The following is a 22,425-nucleotide window of genomic DNA, read 5'->3' on the forward strand; positions in this document are numbered from 1 at the left end:
AGCCCAATGAAAACATTCAAGGCCAATTCATACACAAAGATCTTTCTTTAGATATTTTTTTATAAAGTCCGATAAACTAGCCAATGAAGGTTCAGGAAGGATTACAATAGACTATATTTATAAAAAATACGATTTTTTAAAAATCAGTAAGCAAAAACAAAATGCCATTAGGTATTAGTTATTTATATGTATATGTGCCTTAAACTTAGCTTCTACCAAAGTGGAAACTATCCTGTCTACACACCCTGGGCTGTGCCTAAATTTTTCATATTATTTGGCTTGATTACAAATAGTACCTTCCCTTTTAAGAATTTATTGGCTTTTTGATAAATTGCAATGGCTGAAGCCAAAATTAAAAGTATATTAGCCATCAGTAAATTCAATCTCTCTCTTTTTTTAAATTTTTTACAAGGTGTTAGCCTTTCAGAAAAACATAAGAACATAGGGTAAAATAATTTCTTAGGTACTTTTCATCCAATTAAGCTGAAAATAGTCACTTCAAATTTTAATGCAGTAACAATCATACTGAAAAAAAATGCCTAGGCCTTTAATTAATAAATACCATTTTCAGTGCAAAAGATTTGCGGATGAATTTGTTTTTCTTTCAAATGTTTCAAAAATCTCATTTCAGAACCAACACATAAGGTACAAAATAATTTTTATAGAACCTCATTTCCATGATCAACTTCATTCTTGTTTTCTGAAACACTTAAAATATTATCTGACTATTCTTTTAGTTTAGAATTATAGTTTTTGTTTAGCTTACACACGGAAAATATGAGAAGTGTCTAAAAATATCGACAATTGGTGCACAAAAAGGAGGCCGTATATTAAGTCATTCTTTCACACTATAAATAGAACTAAGGTTAGTAAACACCAAATATTATGTAGATAAGTAACCTTCTTTCTGAAAGATGACAGATATCAAACTAGTTTTACAACAGTTTAATCAGAGGCATAGCACATGAATTGTAAGCTTGATTTTTCCTACAAAAATGTTTTGGGGGCTGGGGATGTGGCTCAAGTGGTAGCATGCTCCCTGGCATGCATGCGAGCATGCGGCCCGAGTTCAATCCTCAGCACCACATACAAACAAAGATGTTGTGTGCGCCCAAAACTAAAAAAAATAAATAAATACATATTAAAAAATTCATTCTCTCTCTCTCTCTCTCTCTCTCTCTCTCTCAAAAAAAAAAAAAACGTGCTGGCCATATTTTGGGGAAAATATAAATTTACTGAGAATATAACAACATATTTCTAAAGGGGGCAAGGATACTGATTATTTTCCTTAGAAGTGAAATATTTGTCATAAAATGTATGACAGTCACTTTGTAGGATTGTGTACATTTTAAAAATACTGATAAATATGCAGGGAATTCCACATAGGTACATTTAACAAAATTTTCTCCACCTGGTAAGGTTTTCGTATAGGTGACTCCTACCATTTCAATCATTTATTTTTTTTCCTTTTTGCTTCTTTATTTTCTACTTCCTCTTCTATTCATCCTTCTCTCTTCCCATACTTGCATTTGCTGCTCCCTTTTCTCTCAAAGAAGAATCAGTTATCTGATAGTCCTCAAGGAGTTTTTTTCCCCCTATTTGTTTTGCAGGTTTCTTTACCACTGTGTTGATACCAATGTTGTCAGTATTATAGGCAGTTATACCAACACTGATGACAGAATCCATTGCATGGTGTGTAACCTCTCCTGCATTGTGCTCATATTTGTATCTGACAGTTTGTTTCAATAACAATGATATAAGAAACTTTTAGGTAGACCTAAGGGGAACATTCATTGATGAATGTGAGTTTAAAATATATTATGGGATTCATAAATGTTATTAAAATAACAAGCAACAATGACAATCCTTTTTTACCATTTAACATTTACACATATTACTCTTAAGAATTTTTCACATATTGATTCATAACAACCAAAATGGTCTGATAGTAATAATAGTATTTATCTTTTATGACATTTTCTGAAATATACACTAAATGGTACAACCTGATATTTACCAAAATTTATTTGTCCTGTAATGGGGGGGGGGGATAAACATTAAGTTCAAAATAAATTGAAACAATTTTCAGAGCAAGAGTTATTATAAATAAGAAGAGTCATAGAAACATGTTAAGAAGACATAATCAAGTCAAGGAAATGATATTTATTTTATGGGAACATACGAAAAATTTTAACTTTGTATACATAAAAATGGATACATTTTCATGTAAAATAATAAATTTGGTTTTTAAAAAAGTTATAAATCTATGGGGATTGAGCCTTTTTTAAAAGACACTATAGAGATAATCACATTTAAACATAAAAATAAACAAGAATTACATTTGTGAGTCTTGAACATTCTTCAATTTCCCTTGTTATTTATAATTTGTTTTGAGATGTATTTCATAATTTTCAGACATTTCAATCATATGATTGTTGTTTACTTAACTGACAATGCATGGAACTTTTGTGGTTTGTGTCTGGGAACTGGAAGCAAAATAAAAAGAAAGCCTACAGGTTGTGGTCGGCTTCATGACCTCCAATAATAAAGCAAACACCTCTGGTAAAAAACAGGCAGAACATTCACTGTCCAGAGAGAAGCACAAAAAAAAAGTTATAAAGAAGAGATTCTGTATCAAATATGATGGTTTCCAAAGGTTATTTAGAAAACTCTTGACAATGTTCTTAATGAAAACAAGAAAATGTTTATCTTTAAAGAGAAAATCTGAGAGGATTTGGGCCAAGCAAATAAGGCTAAATCTGTGCAAGAGCAGATTGGTATGAAGTCTCAATTGACATAGAAGGACATATCACTGCCATGATATCAGTGGACAAGTCAAAATATAATAAAATGTAAAGCCCAATGTCAGTCTACTCATAAAATACATTAATTTTATGCAATTTTTTAGCTTTACACAACTCTTATGCTCTAAAGGATATGTCAGTAGGCTTTCTTTGGCATTCTAAGGAATGAATCTGTCCTAATTACTGCATCCTTTCAGGGCTAGCTAAGTTGTTAGGGACAATGGATGTGCATTTCTCAAGTACTTAAAGACAATGGAACATCTAAACATAAAGTAAACAAAGCATGTTTCATTTCTTCAGCAATGTTCAGTGAGCCCAAAACATCCCCAACAGAAGTCTAGAATACCAAGATTTTTTATGCTCCTTTTTCAAAAAGAAAACTTTTTCAAGCTTGCAGGTCATGCAGTCATGGCATGAATTTACAAAAGTGTAAGAGATGGAAGGAAGGCTCTCAATATAGGGGATATATGTGGGTATATATAATATAGAGTTAAATTTGACTATTGTGAGAAGCAAAGGAAGTAAAGTAGGTAAATATGCTAAACACAGATGTGAAAGATAGAAAAGGAAGACTGCAAGTTCTAAACATGAAGTACTTTAGGAGGTAAATTTGATGCAGCCTCTGACCTGGGCTACACAACTGGAGACCAAGCATGTCTTCTTCCCTTGTCCTTCCAGAGGCTTCTTTCTCAGAGGTGACTGCCCACAATTCAAACCCACATCTTGAAAATAGGCCTCTAAAGAAACAAAACATGTGGGTCTTCAAAGACCTTATTTGTAGGTTCAAGATTAATTTAACTAGAAGTCATTTAGCTCAGACCTCCCTGATTCCAAATTTTATTCATATAGTTTTAAAGGAGAAAAGACCCCATTAAATGAGTAAATACATAAAAATATTCACATTTAGTGAGTTTTGTTTTGTTTTCTATTAGGGGTTGAAACTAGTGTCAATTTACAGATTTACTACCGAAAAATATCCACTGAAATATTATGTATTTTTCATTTATTTGTTTGTTTAAAACAGGGACTCCATAACTTGTCAGGGCTGATTTTATATTTCAAAACATCAACAAACAAAAGCACCCATTTTCCCAGAAAATATATAATTTTGGTGCTATCTCCACAATAACAAATCATTAATAGAAATCATATGTGAATAATTCTAGGATTTCCCAAACCATATCTCACATGATTTAATGTTAGCTTAAAATGTCCAGATAATAATATATACGCTTGACTCTTACAAGGGTTCAAAGAAAAGGAACAGATTATTTAATATATCTGGAATTCACTGATTTAATTACAACACAATTTCAAAGAATCCAGTTTGTTTTTCTTGAGCCAAAATGGAAGAGAGATTTTTTCTACTTATAGATAAACCATGGAATTTTATCTAAAATAAGCTACCAAATAGAGCACACATGAGAAACCACTAAAAACACTTTTGGGTAGAAGAAGGCCAAATAATATTCTTATATAATGTAAGGGCAACTTATTTTCTAAAACTCAAGTTATATCCAGTTGTTTTGGTTATATCTTTTACATTTGAAGCTACAGAAACAAAATATACTTTACAGTTAGAAAAAAGTTAAACATGAAACAAGTTTTTTTGTTGTTGTTTTTTTGGTCCTTTGTTTGTTTTTGTCTGTCTTTGTCTTCCTTAGTATTTCATTTTGTCTTAAGGTGACAAGCCAAGGGAAACAGTGCTGAATATAACACACATGCAGGATCCAAGGGTATAGTCAAGAAAATCCTGGCATCTAAGATATTCTCCCATCCCTTTTTTTACTCACTGAAATACATTGTGGAACTTTTATATGCACAACTGTGTGTGGGTTTTGTTGGAACTTTGGGATAAACTTCTTGCATTCACAACTCAGAGAAAATTAAGACAGGAGAATACATTCTATCTGCAGTGAATTGAGGCTAAGGAAAGAATACATATGGAGCAGTTACATAAGTAGATTAATTGAATAATGGGAGATGCTTCTAAGCCACAGGACAACTAATTTTTCCTGTGTCTCCACTGCAACCCTCAGGATGTCTTCTAGGAAGATTTTATAAGGAGGCTGATAGTCTATTGACAATCCAAGTGAATGGCCCCTGTGGGTACCAAGGCTATGCAGCAAACAGTTCTCAAATCCATGACCAGGTACAGTGGATCAGGGCATTCCACTTAGTAAAGTTTCTCTTTCAGTAAGCTTTTCAGTTCCTACGACCTAAACAACTAAAACTAATAACTTAGAGGTGAAAACATTTATTTTACATCATAGTTTTAGAGAATGCAGTCCGTGGTAGGCTCATTCCTACCAGGGCATAAACATCATGGAAGAAGGACATGGAGAAAAGGTGTTCAGCTTTAGGGAACCAGGCAGCAAAGGAAGACCAAATTACTGAGAGAAGGTAATCAGATTCAGGGCTACACTTGTGACCTACTTCCTCCAACCAGTTCTGTCTTTCCACAAGTCTAGTAAGGCTAATATACTGAAGATACAGAGCACTCGTGAAACAATGTAAAGTCTATCTTTTAACCTTCAGGCAACTGGGGACCATGATTACAACATGTGTGATTTGGGAGACATCCTAGATGAATGCATAACAGTTGTCAAAGATATTCTGATAAAGTGACCGTGCCCAAGAAAGTCAAAAGTGGGAAAGGCAGAATCCAGTGAATGTTCGTTCTCTCCTTTCTTACCATGAGAAACATTACCCTCTTTAAAACAATTATTTTTGAAAGGATCATCCATTATTCGTGGGGAAATAACAATTAAAACACTATGCCAGTTTCAAAAAGTGCAGGGAAAGGAAAAAAGATATTTGAGGACTTGTGGAAAGAGTTCAAAATTGAAGGCTTCAATGTCAGCTCAGTGAGCAGTCAGAATGAGGGAATGGGAGTCTTCAAATTGAAATCCTGCTTCTCATATTGTGAAAGAATCCGAGAAAATGAATGAACCCTGAGGAGAAAGGAAGAACTAATGTCCTCAGTCAACAAAGCTACTCTTTGTGTACTCAACACAAACTGTGGAGACATAGAAATATCCAGTAATAGCTCCTGGCAGACACTGTCCAGAAGTTTTAGCTGCTGGCTCACCTGCCACAGCATGTCCCAGAAGGGTCATAGGGTCATGAGGTCAAAGCAGTGGTCCTTGATCAGATGAATGTAACAATAATTTTAGGCAGGACACAGTCTCTCCACAGCTGATTCACCCTTACTTCAATGAGCTACCCTCATCATTTCAGTATTCCCAGCTAAACATATTCTTAACTATCTGGCATTCTAGGTATTTCAGCATGCTTTCTAGAGTTCTGCATGACCTGCACTTCAGAAGAGGCCTCTACAGAGTTACATGGACCTCACAAGCAGAGAACACTCCAGAGGTCCAGAGGCATGATAGACAAAGTGCTGTGAGGCTTTAGAAGGACGACCCCTCATTTATGACTCCTGACCCAGTTTAACAGTTCACACCAAGAATTCATTACTAGACAGAGTTCCAGGCCCCACACAGACATAGAATAACAGTAGATGCACTTCAAATCCGCCTGAATGATGGCAGAATAATACATCCTCAGCTGAAGCTCTTTTAAACCTGTTTCTTCTTTTCAAGGGACCTTTGCATTTTATCAGAGCTTTATCTTGGCTTTCAAGAACTGGGAGATTTCTTACCGTTCCTTTAGTGGGCTACTCCTTTATTTTTCTTTCAGACATGGAATCACCATTGTCTCTATGTCATATTACAGAGATAATATTCAAACAAGAAAAATCTGGACTCTGGACAGAACTGCACAAGAAAGAACTGGCTACCATATAAAGGAAGGAGGTAGTAGAGGCCGGTGGCTGTACAATCAAGGCTTCTAACAATTGTTATCTCAGTCTATTTTCATCAAAGAAAACCAAAGATTTCACAAAAGGAAAACAATTATTAAACACATAAAAATGGGAGTTGGACAGAAGCACTATTTTTAAATTAAATAAAATAACTTATTAGCTCACTTAGATAAGGAGTCTGTTTGAAACACATTTCAAAAAGAAAACCTACTGGCAGAAGAATATACATTTATACATTCCAGATTCTAATTGATGAAGAGTAGCTCCAGAAAAAGCCATTCTCTGGAGATGAGGCATGGGAATAATATGCTTTAATTTTCGGAGCTTAATATCCCCTCTGGTCCCTGAAGATTTTTTTTTTTTTTAGAAAATTAAGCAAGCCCAAAGAAGAAACTGATAAATTAAACTCCACTAAAATTTAAAAGTCCATAAAAAGATAAGAGGAGTTGAAAAGAGATAATGCTACCTGAGAGAAAATATGTATGTGAAAAGAGTATAAATAGAAATGAATTATTAGTGAAATATGTAAAAAATGATAACAGTAATAAACATACAAAATGATTAAGCAAAATAAGATCACATAGGAAAGTGCTCAATGATGTAGGTTTACTCAACGCTGTAGGTTATCAATACAAAGTAATATATATTCACATGAAAAGTAAGGGTAAATGTTCCTAAGGAATAAACACACATGCATGCATGGCACCATGGATGATATGTTTCACTAATACTTACCAGTCAATTTGTGTCAATCTATTTTGTACAATACACTGTTTCATGTAAAGTGTAAAATATTTATGAAACACTATTTGGAGACAAATAAAAATAACACTGTCCATATAATCAAAAGAAAAAACATCACAATTCAAACTCCATAAGCAGTGCAATGGGTGAATAAGCTCTACAGACGTTTACTGCAAAGAGTAACCCCCTATTATCACATATATGGTGCTCCCAATTTTATCTGTAACAACCAAGGCACTGATTTTGCATATTCCCAATTATTCTTTCCTAAACAGTTTACTGGACAGCGTTTTACCCAGTGGCAAGAACAAGATAATTTTAACAAAACATGGCTTTAATTTCCCTCCTTCTATCCCATTAAAATTGACCTGCTTCAGCCTAAGCCAAAATGTACTCTTTTTATGCCCTGTCTTAAGTATGTAGCTTTTCTTGAACTTGTGACTTTCTTGCCCTACTCCAAGTACTCAGCATTAATGGCATGTGCCACTATGTCTAGCTCAATCTAAATTCTCCAATTTTCATCAGTGCCTCCAATTCTGAACTTCCTTGTGTTTTATTTGCTCCTTCCTATGGGGCGGGGGGAAATAAGTCCACTTCATGCTTTGATCATAACCCCTGCTGTTCTATCACTGTGGCTTATTTTAAAACTAACTTTTTTCCCTTTGTCTCTATATCCACTATATCTTTATAGCCATAAAGAAAATGAGATTGACCTTCCTGTCATTAAACAAGCTCTCCATCCTTCAGAGCCTGTACCACAGAAATGAAGAAATCCATGTACTCCAAATTGGTATAAATGTCAAAAATCACTGTCATGTATAACCAAAGTAACAAATAGAACTAAAAAATAAAGATCTAAGAAATGACACCCACTCTCTCAGGACTACAAGTAAATTATGTATTCTGAAAGGGCCACCTGGAGTGTACCCATTGAAATCGCCTGGTCCCCTTTTCCCCTAAAAGTTAAAAACACAGATACTAAAACAGAAATCCACTGAATTTCCTCCTTTGGTAGCAAAGCAATAAAACCTCAATTTTCCTTTTTCTCTAAACTTTGTACTCATTACTGATGTATCGGAACAAGGACCAAAACATCTGTATCAAATTTGGTGTCTAGCAGGGGATCTGAGAGTGCACCTGCTTCAATCTTCATAAGCAGGCCTGGAACTCTTGTGTAATTTTGCTTCCGTTATAGAGGATACCAAGTGGTTGGTTGATAAGCCTGTTGAAGCCTAATCACTGGAAAATTAGGAGATGGGGTAAGATTGCCTCAAGTTGAACTGGAGGTGCTTTTCCTCTAAGTAAAGGGGAAAAAGAAAGATACCTTCCCAGAAACTACCAAGGCTCCTTTTGCTTCAGGGAATTTCTGTCTTCTCTACCTTTATGGTATGAATTGCTCCACCATTGGTTTACTTTGGGGAAAAGGAAAATGAATGCAGTAAAGTCATGACAACTAGCCACTTGATAATCTCCTTCACTTTGCATAAGACCCTTGACTGCACACATCTGCTTTCCTTCAGATGTGCATCTTGTTCCTATTTGTGTAAACACCTTTGGCACCACTGGTGGAGAAGTCATGGTTAAGTTTAAGTATGAAACATAATTCCTGCCCCTCCTTGAGGGGAGTGTTAAGCTTTTTGAATTCTTTGTATATCCTAGAAATTAACAACATGTCCAGGTGGCAAATATTTTCTCCCATTTTGTAGATTATGTCTTCATGCTCTTTTTTTTCTTTTTTTTTTTTTTTTTTGGAACTCAGTGTAAAACCCAGGACTTGACAAATGCAAGACAGATGCTTTGCCACTGAGCTAATCTCAGTGTTATTGTTTCTTTTGCTGTGAAGAAGATATTTAGTTTGATGCCACCTCATTTATTCATTTTTTAATATTTTTTAGTTATACATGGACACAATATCTTTATTTTGTTTGTTTATTTTTATGTGGTGCTGAGGATTGAACCCAGTGCCTCACATGTGTCAGGCAGGTGCTCTGAGTCACAACCCCAGCCCCTATTTATTCATTTTTTTATTTTAGAGTCTTGTTCAGGAAGTCAGTTCCTGTGCCAAGGTGTTGAAGCACTGGACCTACCTTTTCTTCTAGTAGGTGCAAGTCTTCTAGTATAATTTCTAAGTCTTTGATCCACTAAGAGTTGATTTTTGTGCTGGGTGAGAAACAGGAATTAACTTGAATTCTATTGCATATAGATTCCCACTTTTCCCAAGACCATTTGCTGAAGAGGCTATCTTTTCTCCAGTGTGCATTTTCAATACCTTTGTCTAATATGAGGTAACTTGTATGTATGTATGTATGCACGTATTTGTTTGTTTTTAGTTGTAGTTGGACACAATAGCTTTTATTTATTTATTTGTATGTGGTGCTGAGGATCAAACCCAGGGCCTTGCAGATGAGAGGCAAGTGTTCTACTGCTAAGCCACAACCCCAGTCCCGAGGTAACAAGGCCACTTACCAAATGGGGGCCAAAATGAAATGAATAGATAACATTTCTTCCTCCACCAGGGTTAGGCCATATATAAATGCCTTAGAATATTAAAATCCATAAGAAGAGTAAACATGTCCTACTTTAAAGAAAAAACCAAATTGTTGCTGTTATTCTAAGATACTTTACTTTGGGCAAATCAATCACATTTGTCATTTGCATTGAAATATGATGTGCACACAAAAAATACACAGAGACTTAAGTATTCATATGAAGATTCATAAATTTTCACACAGTAAACACTTTTGCATAACAAAGGAATAAAATCAGTCTTGATCAGAATACACCAATAATCAGTTCCTTCTATAATAATCCAATAAGCAACCAAGATTATAAGAACTAGTATACATCAACTAATTACATTGATACAAATGTTTTATTACATAAAATTTTAAAAATATGTAAAATAAAGTAAATAGTATAATATGCATCTAGATTCAACATCTGCTAATTATCTGCTATTTTTACTTTTTCTATGTCCCTACCTGCTTCCCATCCAAACCCCACTTTATTAAGTTTTGGGTATGTTCAGATGGACACATATTTAATGTAACAAATATTAACTGTGCAGTTTTGACAAGTACACCAAAAAAATTTTATTGCTGTTAAGCATAGAATATTTACAATATTCCAAGAAAATCATTCAAAATACATGAGTTTTGGTACATCTGTTTCAGTACACAATATTTGGGACATTAAGCAAGAGTGTGTGCTTCAGTAATATCCTCCTTTGTATTTCTCAGCAGTGTTTTATTGGGTAAATGCATGGCAATTTGTTCATCTACACCAGTATTGAAAAACATCTGAGTTATTTCCCATTTTGCACTATTAGGATTACATGGCCTACGTACATTCTTAAACAAATACCTGTTGTAAACTTTTTAATTTCTTTACTCAGGATTTAAATGTGGTAGATTTTGATTTTTACTAGATGTTCTAAGGATTACAATATGCATCTTAACATATTACAATTTGCATAACTACTACACTATCAAAATAAGGGAAATATATGAACAATTTGGACTGTTTTTATTTTTTTCAAGAAATGTTTTGTATTTGTGCATTATAATTTTCACAATACAGTGTTATCATCTTTGCTTTAAATAATTATAGGTTTTTAAAAAAAACAAAGAGAAAATATATAATGGATATTTAAAAGAACTCAAATTGAGCTAGGCAATGTACTATTTTCATTTATTACACCCACAACTTTTATACTCAGTGAATACAGGCTACAATAGTTATGAGTATAATTATTTGTAATATGAATAATATGTGCATTAATATAGAATATTCTATAAGCTTTTCACTTATAAAAAAGTTTAAAAAAGAACATTTGTGGGGCTATGGTTGTAGGTAAATAGTGCAGCACTTGTTTGGTATGTGAAAGACCCTGTTTGATTACCAAAAACACAAAAATAAATGCAACAGTTTGCAGTGAGACCATAATAATGTACTGACATTCTATACGATATCTGGGGAATTTAATCTATGTCATCTTTATGGAAAAAACAAAAATTCAATGAGTTTCTCTTTTTGCCACGTGTAGCAGAAACTATGTTCTTTAAAATGTGAAGGTTCTATTGGCATTATTCTCATTAAAAATTCTTATTAATTTCTAATATCATTCATTTAAAACAGGTCTTATATCCCTTAGTGATCACAGTGAATCTGATAACCTTAACAAAGCTTCAAATAAATATCATGCTTAAGAGATTAACAGAATACAATTTAAAAATAGAGCAAGAGAAAAATCTTGAAGTCTAGAAATTAGCCATACACCTGAGGACAATTTATTTTTGACAGGGCTGTCAAGATAATTTAATAAAGAACAGTTTCTTCCACAAATAAGGTTAAGATGGATGCTTATTTACAAGCAAAAAGTGAGATTGTTGTACAATAATTATAGCAAAGTGAACCACAGACCTAATTTTAATGCCAAAATAATAAAAATTTATACAAAAGCCAAATTAAATATTCATGAATTTAGATTTGGCAATGGAGCCTTTGGCTGCAAAAATAAATTCAACAAAAATGTTTAATCTCTACTAAAATAAAAGTCCTGTGCATAATATTATATTACCAGGGAAGTAAAAAGACAATTTTAACACAGTTTTCTTGTTTTTGAAAAGTTGTGTCAACAAATTTGTAGGCTGAGCTGAAGGCCAGTTATTTCCCCTTTTTGAAAATATGATTAGAGCCACGCACACAACACTTCTGTTTCAGGCTTTCACACTGCAGTGCCCATATGCATACTCCATATAAACACAAATGCCAGAGACCATACTGTTAGGGACAACTTGCACATTCCAGAGTCACCCAAATTTTTTCACTTATTCGATCAATGAGGTTCCATAAACTTTTGTTGATCTGATATAAACTGAAATGTACAAACTGTGTCTTAGGGAACTAGTCTTTGATAACCATGGACTGCATAAACCCTCTGTGTTCCTTTGTATCATGACATTTCTCTTCAGAGCCATATGTAACAGATTCTTTGATCTTTTACCTGTCTAAATGTTGTTGTTTTGTGCTATAAACAAAAAATATTAAAATTTACCAAAACCTAAAACTGGGAATAAGCAAAACAAAACAAAATCAAAACTATGGAAAATTGAAAATTCCATACACCTTTGGGAGGATGTAAAATGGTACAAGTAGAATGGAAAGCACCTTCATGTATTATAAGTAATAAATATATAAATAATTATAAAATAATAAATAATGAATTGCAAAATAAATCAGAATTCACCTCAGATATGTGCAAAAATAACTCAAAACATAGTTAGAAAACAATTTGTATATGAAAATTTATAGTTCAATTATTCAAAATAACCAAAGATACTGGGCTGGGGCCATGTTCAGGTGCTAGAGTGCTTAATTTACATGAACAAGGGCCTGTGTTCAATCCCTAGCACCACACGCATGCGAACACACACACACACACACACACACACACACACACACACTCACACACACAAAATGTAATAATAATAACCAAAGGTGCAAACAACCCAAATATCTAATAGCAGATTCACTGATAACTGTCACTTATGGTGGTGCAACCTAGAATCCCAGGAACTCTAGAGGGTAAAAAGTGGAAATCACAAGTTTAAGCCAGTTTAGGGAATCCCTGCCTCAAAATGGGAAAGAAAGAAAAAAAAAAAAGAGGTCTGGAAATGTTGGTCAGTACAGTAGTAGAGTGCACCTGGATTTATCCAAAGTACTGCAAATGACACAATAAAAACCACAACTGATAACTAAAATTTAGTATGTCCACAAACAATTTTATTCATCAATACGTTAATTAGAATATGCTAAAATATATAGCAAAAATAGCCTTGAAAGTATCATGTTAAGGAAAATAAATTAGAGGAACTTGCCACATACTACATAGGTCAAATTATTTTGATTTTATGACAAAGTAAATGCATCGAAAAAAAATGTGTGTCAGTCATTTCAGGACATGAGGGAGGAAGAAAATGGAAATGGGTGTTGGAAGGCACTGGTTGTTGTGTGTGTGTGTGTATGTGTGTGTGTGTGTGTGTATGTCAGGAACTAGATAGTTCTGATTGTTTTCCAACACTGTGAATATACCAAATGGTACTGAATTTTACCCTTAAAAAGAGTTATAAAGGTAAATTTAATTTTATGCATATTTTACCAGAAAGTAGAAGACATAAGTTTGTACAGGAGGCAGAGAACAGTCATATCCACTGCCAATAAAAAAGGGCAAAAAATACTACCAAAATTTTTTCCTACTAAAATCCCAGTGGCATTCTTCATAGAACAAGAAAAAGCAATCATGAAATTCGTTTTGAAAATTAAGAGGCCCAGAGTAGTTACAACAATACTTAGCAAAAAGAGTGAAGAAGAAGGCATCACAATACCAGACCTTAACTATACTACATAGCAATAGTAACAAAAATGACATGGTATTGGCACCAAAATAAGACATGTAGACCAATGGTACAGAATAGAAGACACAGAGAGAATCCCACATAAACACCTTATCTCATACTAGACAAACACAGCTACTCAACAAATGGTGAAAGGAAAACTGGAAATCCATATGTAGCAAAATGAAATTCTACCTTTATGTCCTACTCTGCACAAAGATCAACTCAGAGTGTATCCAAGACCTAGGCACTAGAACAGAGACCATGCATGCACCTAATAGAAGAAAAACGAGGTTCAACTCTTCACCAGGTTAGCTTAGGAACTGACTTCCTTAACAAGACCCCTAAAGTGCAAAAAGTAAAACCAACAATCAATAAATGGAATACAGGGCTGGGGATGTGGCTCAAGCAGTAGCGCACTCGCCTGGCATGTGTGCGGCCCGGGTTCGAGTCTCAGCATCACATACAAACAAAGATGTTGTGTCTACCAATAAATAATAAATATTAAAAATTCTCTCTCTCTCTCTGCCTCTCTCACTCTCTTTAAAAAAAATAATAATAATAATAAATAAATAAATGGAATACATTCAAACTAAAAACTGCTTCTCAGCAAAAGAAATTAATCTCCAGGATATATAAAGAACTCAAAAAACTTAACACCAAAAAAAAGAAAAACAATCAATAAATGGGCTAACGAACTGAACAGACACTTCATAGAAGAAATATCACCAGTCAACAAACATAGGGGAAAAGGTTCAACATCTGTAGCAATTAGAGAAATGCAAATAAAAACTATTCTAAGATCTCCTCGTACTCCAGTCAGAATGGCAATTATGAAGAATACAAGCAATAATAAGTGTTGGTGAGGATGGGGAGGAAAGGGTACACTTATACATTGCTGGTGGGACTGCAAATTGGCTAACCACTACGGAAAGCAGAATGGAGATTTCTCAGAAAACTTGGAATGGAACCACCATTTGACCAAGCTACCCAAAGGACTTTAAATCACGATACTACAGTGAAACAGCCACATCAATGTTTAGAGAAACTCAATTCACAATAGTTAAACTATGGAAACAACCTAGATGCCCCTCAATAGATGAATGGGTAAAAAAAAAAAAAAATCAGTGCACATACACACTGGAATATTACTCAGCCTTAAAGAAGAATGAAATTATGGCATTTACAGATAATATAATTTAAGTGAAATAAGCCAAACCCCCCAAAACCCAAAAGCCAAATGTTTTCTCTGATAAGCCAATGATGATCCATCAAGGGAGGTGGGGGGTGATGAATAAATTTTGGATTGTGCAGAGGGGAGTTAGGGGAGGCAAAATGCTGTGGGTATGGGAAGGATGATAAAATTAGACAAACATTATTACCCTATACACATGTATGATTACCCTACTTTTGTGACTCTGCATCATGTATAGCCAGAGGAATGAAAACTTGTGCTCCATTTTTGTACAATGTGTCAATTCTAAAATGAATTCTACAGTCATGTATTGTGAAGAGACACACAAAAATGCAAGTGATAGTTTCTGAATAAAAATTATTTTTCATAATAAAAAAACATTTGCATTACTATGCCATGGCGCTATATATATATATATATATATATATATATATATATATATATAAAATCATTAGGAAGTGTTATTTTCTTCTTATGACTCATTTATATTTGTATGAGAAAAACATGTCTGAATAGTCATGAATATTGGATATCTGTCAATTTTCCCTATATACATAACTAAATGTAACTTAAACTATATTTTCATATATTCACATAGTAGCACAATAGTAGCACAATTCACAATGGCCAAATTGTTGAAGCAGTTCAGATGCCCATCAACAGAAGAATGCATCAAGAAATCTCTCTCTTCATCCATCTCTCTCTCTCTCTCTCTCTCTCACACACACACACACACACACACACACAGAGTTTTACACGATCATAAAGAAATTTTAAATATTAGCATTTGCCAGTAAATGGATGGAAATAGAGAATATTATACTAAGTAAAACAGATTAAAAAAATCAAAGGTAAAATGTTTTATCTCATATGTGTCAGCTAGAGCAAAACTAGGAAAATGTGATTGGATATCATAAATATACAGGGGAGATTAGAGATTGAGAAAAGAAGGGACAGGAATGGAGAAAAATGTGGACAGAATTGAACAAAATATTATTTGCATACATGAATATAACACTGTCAATTACATATTTTTGTATATATAAAGTACCAATGAAAAAGAAATAAATGAGAGAAAGATTAGTAGATTAGACTAAGGAGAATATGAGGAGGAAAGATGGAAGAGAAAAGAAGGTAATGAGGATTAAAAGGGAGAAAATAAAATTGAACCATGTATAATTTTGGCAAAATAAACACAATATGTATAACTAAATGTTGTAATTAGAAAATTTCCTTTTTTATTTGTTGTTATTTTGGAAGTGGTAGGAATTACACTAAGGTTACCTCATAAGCAAGGAAATTTCTATACCACAGAGTCATAAACCCGACACAAATGTATGTTTCAAATCTTTATTTTTGGAAGATCATCTCTTGTCACTCTTTCTCATATTTATTGTTTTATTGTTTTAAGCCATTTGTTATTATTAAAATAATCTTCTCATATCTCAAGTAATATTCTATTATTATCATAATTATTATTATTTTCTTGACACATGTTAAGAATTCCATTGTTCAGCCAAAACTTTGTACTATTTTGCATTTATGTCTTGTATAATCGCTTGCATATCTAATCCAAAATCAAACCTTGTTTCTCTAATGATCAATGTCATCAATCTCACCAAATATTCAGTTCTCTGGGCTTTACTGTCTCCTCATTCTTGCATTGGCTCCAGCTTAGGGTTGATAATACTCTAATCTACACTAGAACATAGGCCTTCATTTGTATCTACCACGCACTACACAAAAACTTGTGCCAGGATAAACGAACAAAAAATGCTGTCATCTGACATTCCCATATTCATACAGAAGCAATTATACAAGTCACCTCTATGAGGAATAAGCCACACTGACAAACAATAATAGGAAAACACAACCCTGACAAATAAGTAGAGAACAAAGAAAATATTTGACAACTTATTTTTAGATTGTCCTTACAAATATGCAGATATATGCTCATGACAAAATCCAATTTAGATAGCCTTCTTTCTGTCTATAATTTTATTACCAACTCCACTTTTTCGAAGTCCAACTCTCACAGGTTTGCCACAGCTTTTATTCCAAGTTCACTACGATCATATGAAACTGATTAAACATGACCAAATTTACCTTTCAATTACAAAATCAGACCTAATTTTTGAAGAAAAAATATGGCCTGCAGCTAAAGCATACTACATACAAAATTGACTTAACAAGTACTTATAAAATATTTCAATTTACAGTAGGTGACCACACTTTATTTTAACCTGCTCATGGAACTCTCTCCAAAATAGGTCATATTGAAGGCCACAAAGGAAGTCCTAACAGAGAAAAACGTGCAACCAATGCTTTGTATCTTGTCAGGTCATTATTGCCTGAAATCAGTAGCAAGAAAAATTAAAGATACTATACAATCACATGGCGACTGAATAAAATACTTTTGAGTGTATGTCATAAAATAAATAAGGAGAGAAATTTTTAAAATCTTAGATTCAAACAATAGAAATACTATATACCAGAATTTCTGGGACACCATGAAGGAAGTTCTAAAAAAAGAAAATGCAGTTATGAGTTCCTACATAAAATACCAGAAAGACACAAACAAAATAACCTAGTAATACATCTGTTAGTCTTATAAAGACAAAAATCAAATTATTCTCCAACTGAGTATAAGGAAAGAATAAAGATAAGAGATGAAATAGAGAATAAAAAGAGTACAAAGGATTGATGAAGAAACTAATTGGTTCTTTGAAAAACATTAATGAAATGAATAAACCCTTAGACAAACAAATCATAGGAAAGAGAAATTCATAAAATTAGAGATGAAAGAAGCAATATCACTACAGAGGCCAATGCAATTGAAAGGATTATCAGGGACTATTTAGAAAACTCATATTCTAATACATTGGAAAAACTGGAAGAAATGGTTAAATTTCAAGGTATGCATGACTTACCAAAATTTAACAAGTGCATATTGAAAACATAAAATAACAATAAAATTCAATGCAGCTGGGCACAATGGCATATGCCTGTAATCCCAGCAGCTAGGGAGGCAGAAGCAGGAGGATCATGAGTTCAAAGGCAGCCTCAGCAATTTAGCAAGAAACTCAGTGAGACCCTGTCTCTAATAAAATACAAAAGAGGGCTACGGATATGGCTCAGTGGTTGAGTGCCCCTGAGTTCAATCCCCAGTACGTCCCCACCCCGCAAAAAAAAAAAAAAAAAAAACTAATGCAAATAAAGCAATAATACCAAGCTTTTCAACAAAGAATCTCCTGGACAAGATGACTTCAATACTAACTTTTACCAGAACATTAGGAGGAATTAACACAATGCTCCTCAAGTTATTCCTCGAACTAGAAAAATAAGGAACACTCCCCAATTCATTCTATGAAGCCAGTATCATCATGATTTTAAAAACCAGGCAGGAGACCAGCTGTGTTGCATGCCTATAATCCCAAACTGTGTTGCATACGTATAATCCCAAAAATTTGGGAGGCTGAGCCAGGAAGATCACAAGTTCAAAGCCAGCCTCAGTAATTTAGAAAGACCTTGTGTTTTAGTTAGTAGCTATTTAACCACTGTGACTAAAAGAATGAGCACATTTATACAGGATGAAGAGTTTATTTGAGGGCCAACAGTCTTAGAGGTTTTAATCCAAAGAAGGCCAGTTTCATTCCTCAGGGCTTAAGATGAAGCAGAGCATCATGGTGAAAGAAAGAGTGTGGCAGAGGAAAACAGCTCACATGGTGATGAGAAAGCAGAGAGAAAAACTCCACTTACCAGACACAAATATATACCCCAAATCCCTGATCCCAATGCACTATTCCCTCCAGTGACAACTCAGTTAATCCCATGCAAGAATTAATTCACTGTGATAGGGTTAAGGCTTTCACAATCCAATCAGTTCCTCTCTGAACCTTCTTGCATTGTCTCACATATGAGCATTTGGGGAACACCTCACATCAAAACCTTAATACCAAGTCTCAAAATAAAATTAAAAGAACTGGGATTGAATCTCGGAGTTGAATGGTCCTGTGTTTAATCCCCAGTACTACCAGATAAAAACCAAAGCAAAATAAGAACACTTCTTTTTTTTTTTTTTTTTAAAGAGAGAGTGAGAGAGGAGAGAGAGAGAGAGAGAGAGAGAGAGAATTTTTAGTATTTATTTTTTAGTTCTCGGCGGACACAACATCTTTGTTGGTATGTGGTGCTGAGGATCGAACCCGGGCCGCACGCATGCCAGGCGAGCGCGCTACCGCTGAGTCACATCTCCAGCCCCAATAAGAACACTTCTTGAAGGAAGAAAATGTCAAACCGATATAACTAATGAACTTAGATGAAAACCCCCTCAATGTGATAGCAAACCAAACCATATTTAATACACATTACAAAGATCATACCGCATGATAAAGTTGTTTTTATTGCAGAACTGCAACAAACTCAAATCAATATACATATAATACACCACATAAATACAACCAAATATAAAATTCACATGATCATCTCAATAGATGCAAAAAAAAAAAAAAAGCCTTTGACATAAATTCAATATCACATCCGGATATACAACCTGAAGAAACTGTGAAGAGAAGGAATTTGTTTCAACATCAAAGGCTAAAAATAACAAATCTAATGCCAACTTTCTACTGAATAGGGAAGAGCTGAATGCGGTGCCTTTAAATGATGAAAAATAGAAAGGACACCCACCCCCACCACTCCTGTACAATACTCAAATTTAGCTGGAGCTTTTGGAAAGAGGCAAAAATTAAAGGGTTACAAATAGGAAAGAAAGAACTCAAATTATATGTCTACAGATGACATAAGGTTAAACTTAGAAAATCCTAATGTTTCCACCAGAAGATTCCTACTGGTGATAAAAAAATGCACCAAAGTTACAGAATAAAGAAATGTATGAAAATCAATAACTTTTCCTACAATAATGAATCTGTTGAGAAATAAAGAATTCATTTTATTGCAAATAACTTAAAAATGCTTAGCAATAAGTCTAACAAAAGAAAGAAGAAATTTCCATGAGAAAAATTACAAAACACTGAAAACATTAAAACCATCTACATATAAACTAAAGCCATCTACATTAAATAAACTAAGTAAACTAAAGTCATCTATAGACTGAATAAAGCCATCAGATTACTTAAAGTCACCAACAGATTCTATATAATCTTGATCAAAATAACAATGATATTATTCTCATAACTAGAAGAAAAAAAAAACCCTCAGTCTCATATGGAATAATGAAACACCCAGAATAGCAAGCAATTTGTAAACTGTAAACCTGAAAACCTCAAAACATCTGACTTCAATTTATGCCACAGAGCCATAATAGCAAAAGCAGTGTGTTTCTGGAACAAAAACAGAGACAATTAAGCAAAACAGGAGCTACAGAGACCTAGAAATGTTTCACCATCTAATTAATAATAAAGATCCCCAAATATGCTTTGGAGAGAAGTCCTTTTTACACAATATGTAAATATCAACCCAAAATCTATTTAAGGCTTGAAAATGAGCCCAACTATTTAAAAACTTCTATAAGAAAACCTAAGGGTGGGGCTGGGGATGTGGTTCAAGTGGTAGCAAGCTTGCCTGGCATGCTTGTGGCCTGGGTTTGATCCTCAGCACCACATATAAATAAAGATGTTGTGTCTGCAGAAAACTAAAAATAAATAAATAAATAAATATTTTAAGATTCTCTTTCTCTCCTTAAAAAAAAAAAAAAAAAAAAAAACCTAAGGATAACCTCAAAACATTTAGCAGTAGGAGCAACCTCCTCAAAACTATTCCTATATCTCAAGAAATAATATCAAGAACAAACATATGGCATCAAAATAAAAATGCTTCTGCTTGGCAAAGAAAAAAAATTAACAGCATTAAGACACAACACACTGAATGAGAGAAATTCTTTGTCATTTTTTAATCTGGCAAATGTTTAACATTAAATATATGATGAATTTTAAAATCTCAACATGAAAAGAAAACCAAATTATCCATTCATTATTTTTGCAAATAAAGGAAACAGAAACCTCTCAAAAAAAAAGTCCAAATGGCCAACAATTATGTGAAAAACTTTCAACATCTTTAGCAAACAGGGAAATAAATGCAAATCCAAACAGAATGCTTGTACAATCATGTTAGGAAAATCATTACCAAGATTTATACACCATCTGATTCAAATGTATGATATGTCAAGATCATTGTACTGTCATGTGTAACTAATCAAAACAAATAAAAAATCATAATGCAAAAATAAATAAATTTTAAATAAAGATGCATAAAGTTCTGACATTCATCCACAAACTTAAAATAAATATGAATTTAGCCAAGAAACTTAATGATTTGAGCAAAAGAAGTACTTCGCCTTACTTGACATCCATGCATATTATGAAACTATACCTATACTTACAAAAAGAAAGTAAAGAAAAAAAAATGAAGTAAAAATGCAAACAAGCTAGCTCAGGAAGAAGCGAGTTCCCTATATCCTACACCTCCTCTTCCGCGGGAAACCCGCAGGTGGAGACTGGATGAAGATAATCCTGCCCCCAGTCAGCCACCACATCTGGGAAGACACTGGCTGCAGGCACACGGCGGCCAGATAGGGTTAGAGTCGGGGCTGAGGGTGCCCCTGGGTGGGGAAAGCTGTTCGCGGTTCTGCCACGAAGCTCAAGCCTGCCGAGCAGAGCGAGATTGCCTGGAGTCGCGTCCGCCGGCTCCCGTTCAGGCCACATCCACGGCTCCAACAGTCTCTGCTTCCCCTCCCCCTGCCGCCCGCCGCCGCCGCCCGCCTCCCTCTCAGGATCCGGATGCCACGCCACACTCACCATTTCCTCGTGCTCAGAAGCCAAGCCTACGACCCAGGGATCTTCAGCACCCGCACAGCACCGCAACCGGGGACTCCAAACGTGACAGACGATCCTACAGCTGAACAGTAGGAATGGCAGACATGGGAGAAAAGGACCCCACGAGATCGAGGAAGCCCGCCCCCTTCTCGCTGGCTGCACACAGGATTGGACAGTTGTCAGGAAGTGCTCCTAATTGGACAGGGGTTCGGAGGGTGCCCACCCACCCCCAATATGAGCCCAGTAAGCCTTCTTTTTGAGTGACAGGGAATTATGTCCAATCCTTGCATGAATAGGGCCAGAATGGCAGGTTCTTGGTTGCATCCTGGTTTTGTTGTTGTTGTTGTTGTTGTTGTTGTTGTTGTTGTTTGGTTTTTTGGATTTTTTTTTCCGAGGTCTGGGAATTGGACCCCAGAGCCTCCAAACAGGATAACATTTTTATTTAACTTTGCATATAATGTAATTTCCGTTTATGGATTACATATGCCTGTATATTATTCATGGTTGAAAGTCATATAGTGACAATTACTATGAAATTTCATTTAACTTTTCTGCTCTTGTTAGGAGGCAGATTGAACTGGGAAGCAACCTCCTAAAGCGACAACATCCAATGAAAACAGCATGTAAGGCA

At 34.5% G+C, this 22,425-nt stretch overlaps 1 long non-coding RNA gene across 1 annotated transcript in view; it reads right to left on the reverse strand.

Annotated features, from left to right (window-relative positions):
* Window positions 1-21,906, reverse strand: part of LOC144253513 (uncharacterized) — a 33,151-nt gene extending 11,245 nt beyond the window's left edge. The window contains exon 1 of the long non-coding RNA XR_013343297.1: window positions 21,777-21,906. This is a non-coding gene — a long non-coding RNA (uncharacterized LOC144253513). The remainder of the gene's footprint in view (window positions 1-21,776) is intronic.
* Between the last annotated feature and the right edge of the window lie 519 nt (window positions 21,907-22,425).

Source organism: Urocitellus parryii, chromosome 3 (genome assembly GCF_045843805.1).
Source record: "Urocitellus parryii isolate mUroPar1 chromosome 3, mUroPar1.hap1, whole genome shotgun sequence".
In the NCBI taxonomy this organism is placed as follows: Eukaryota; Metazoa; Chordata; class Mammalia; order Rodentia; family Sciuridae; genus Urocitellus; species Urocitellus parryii.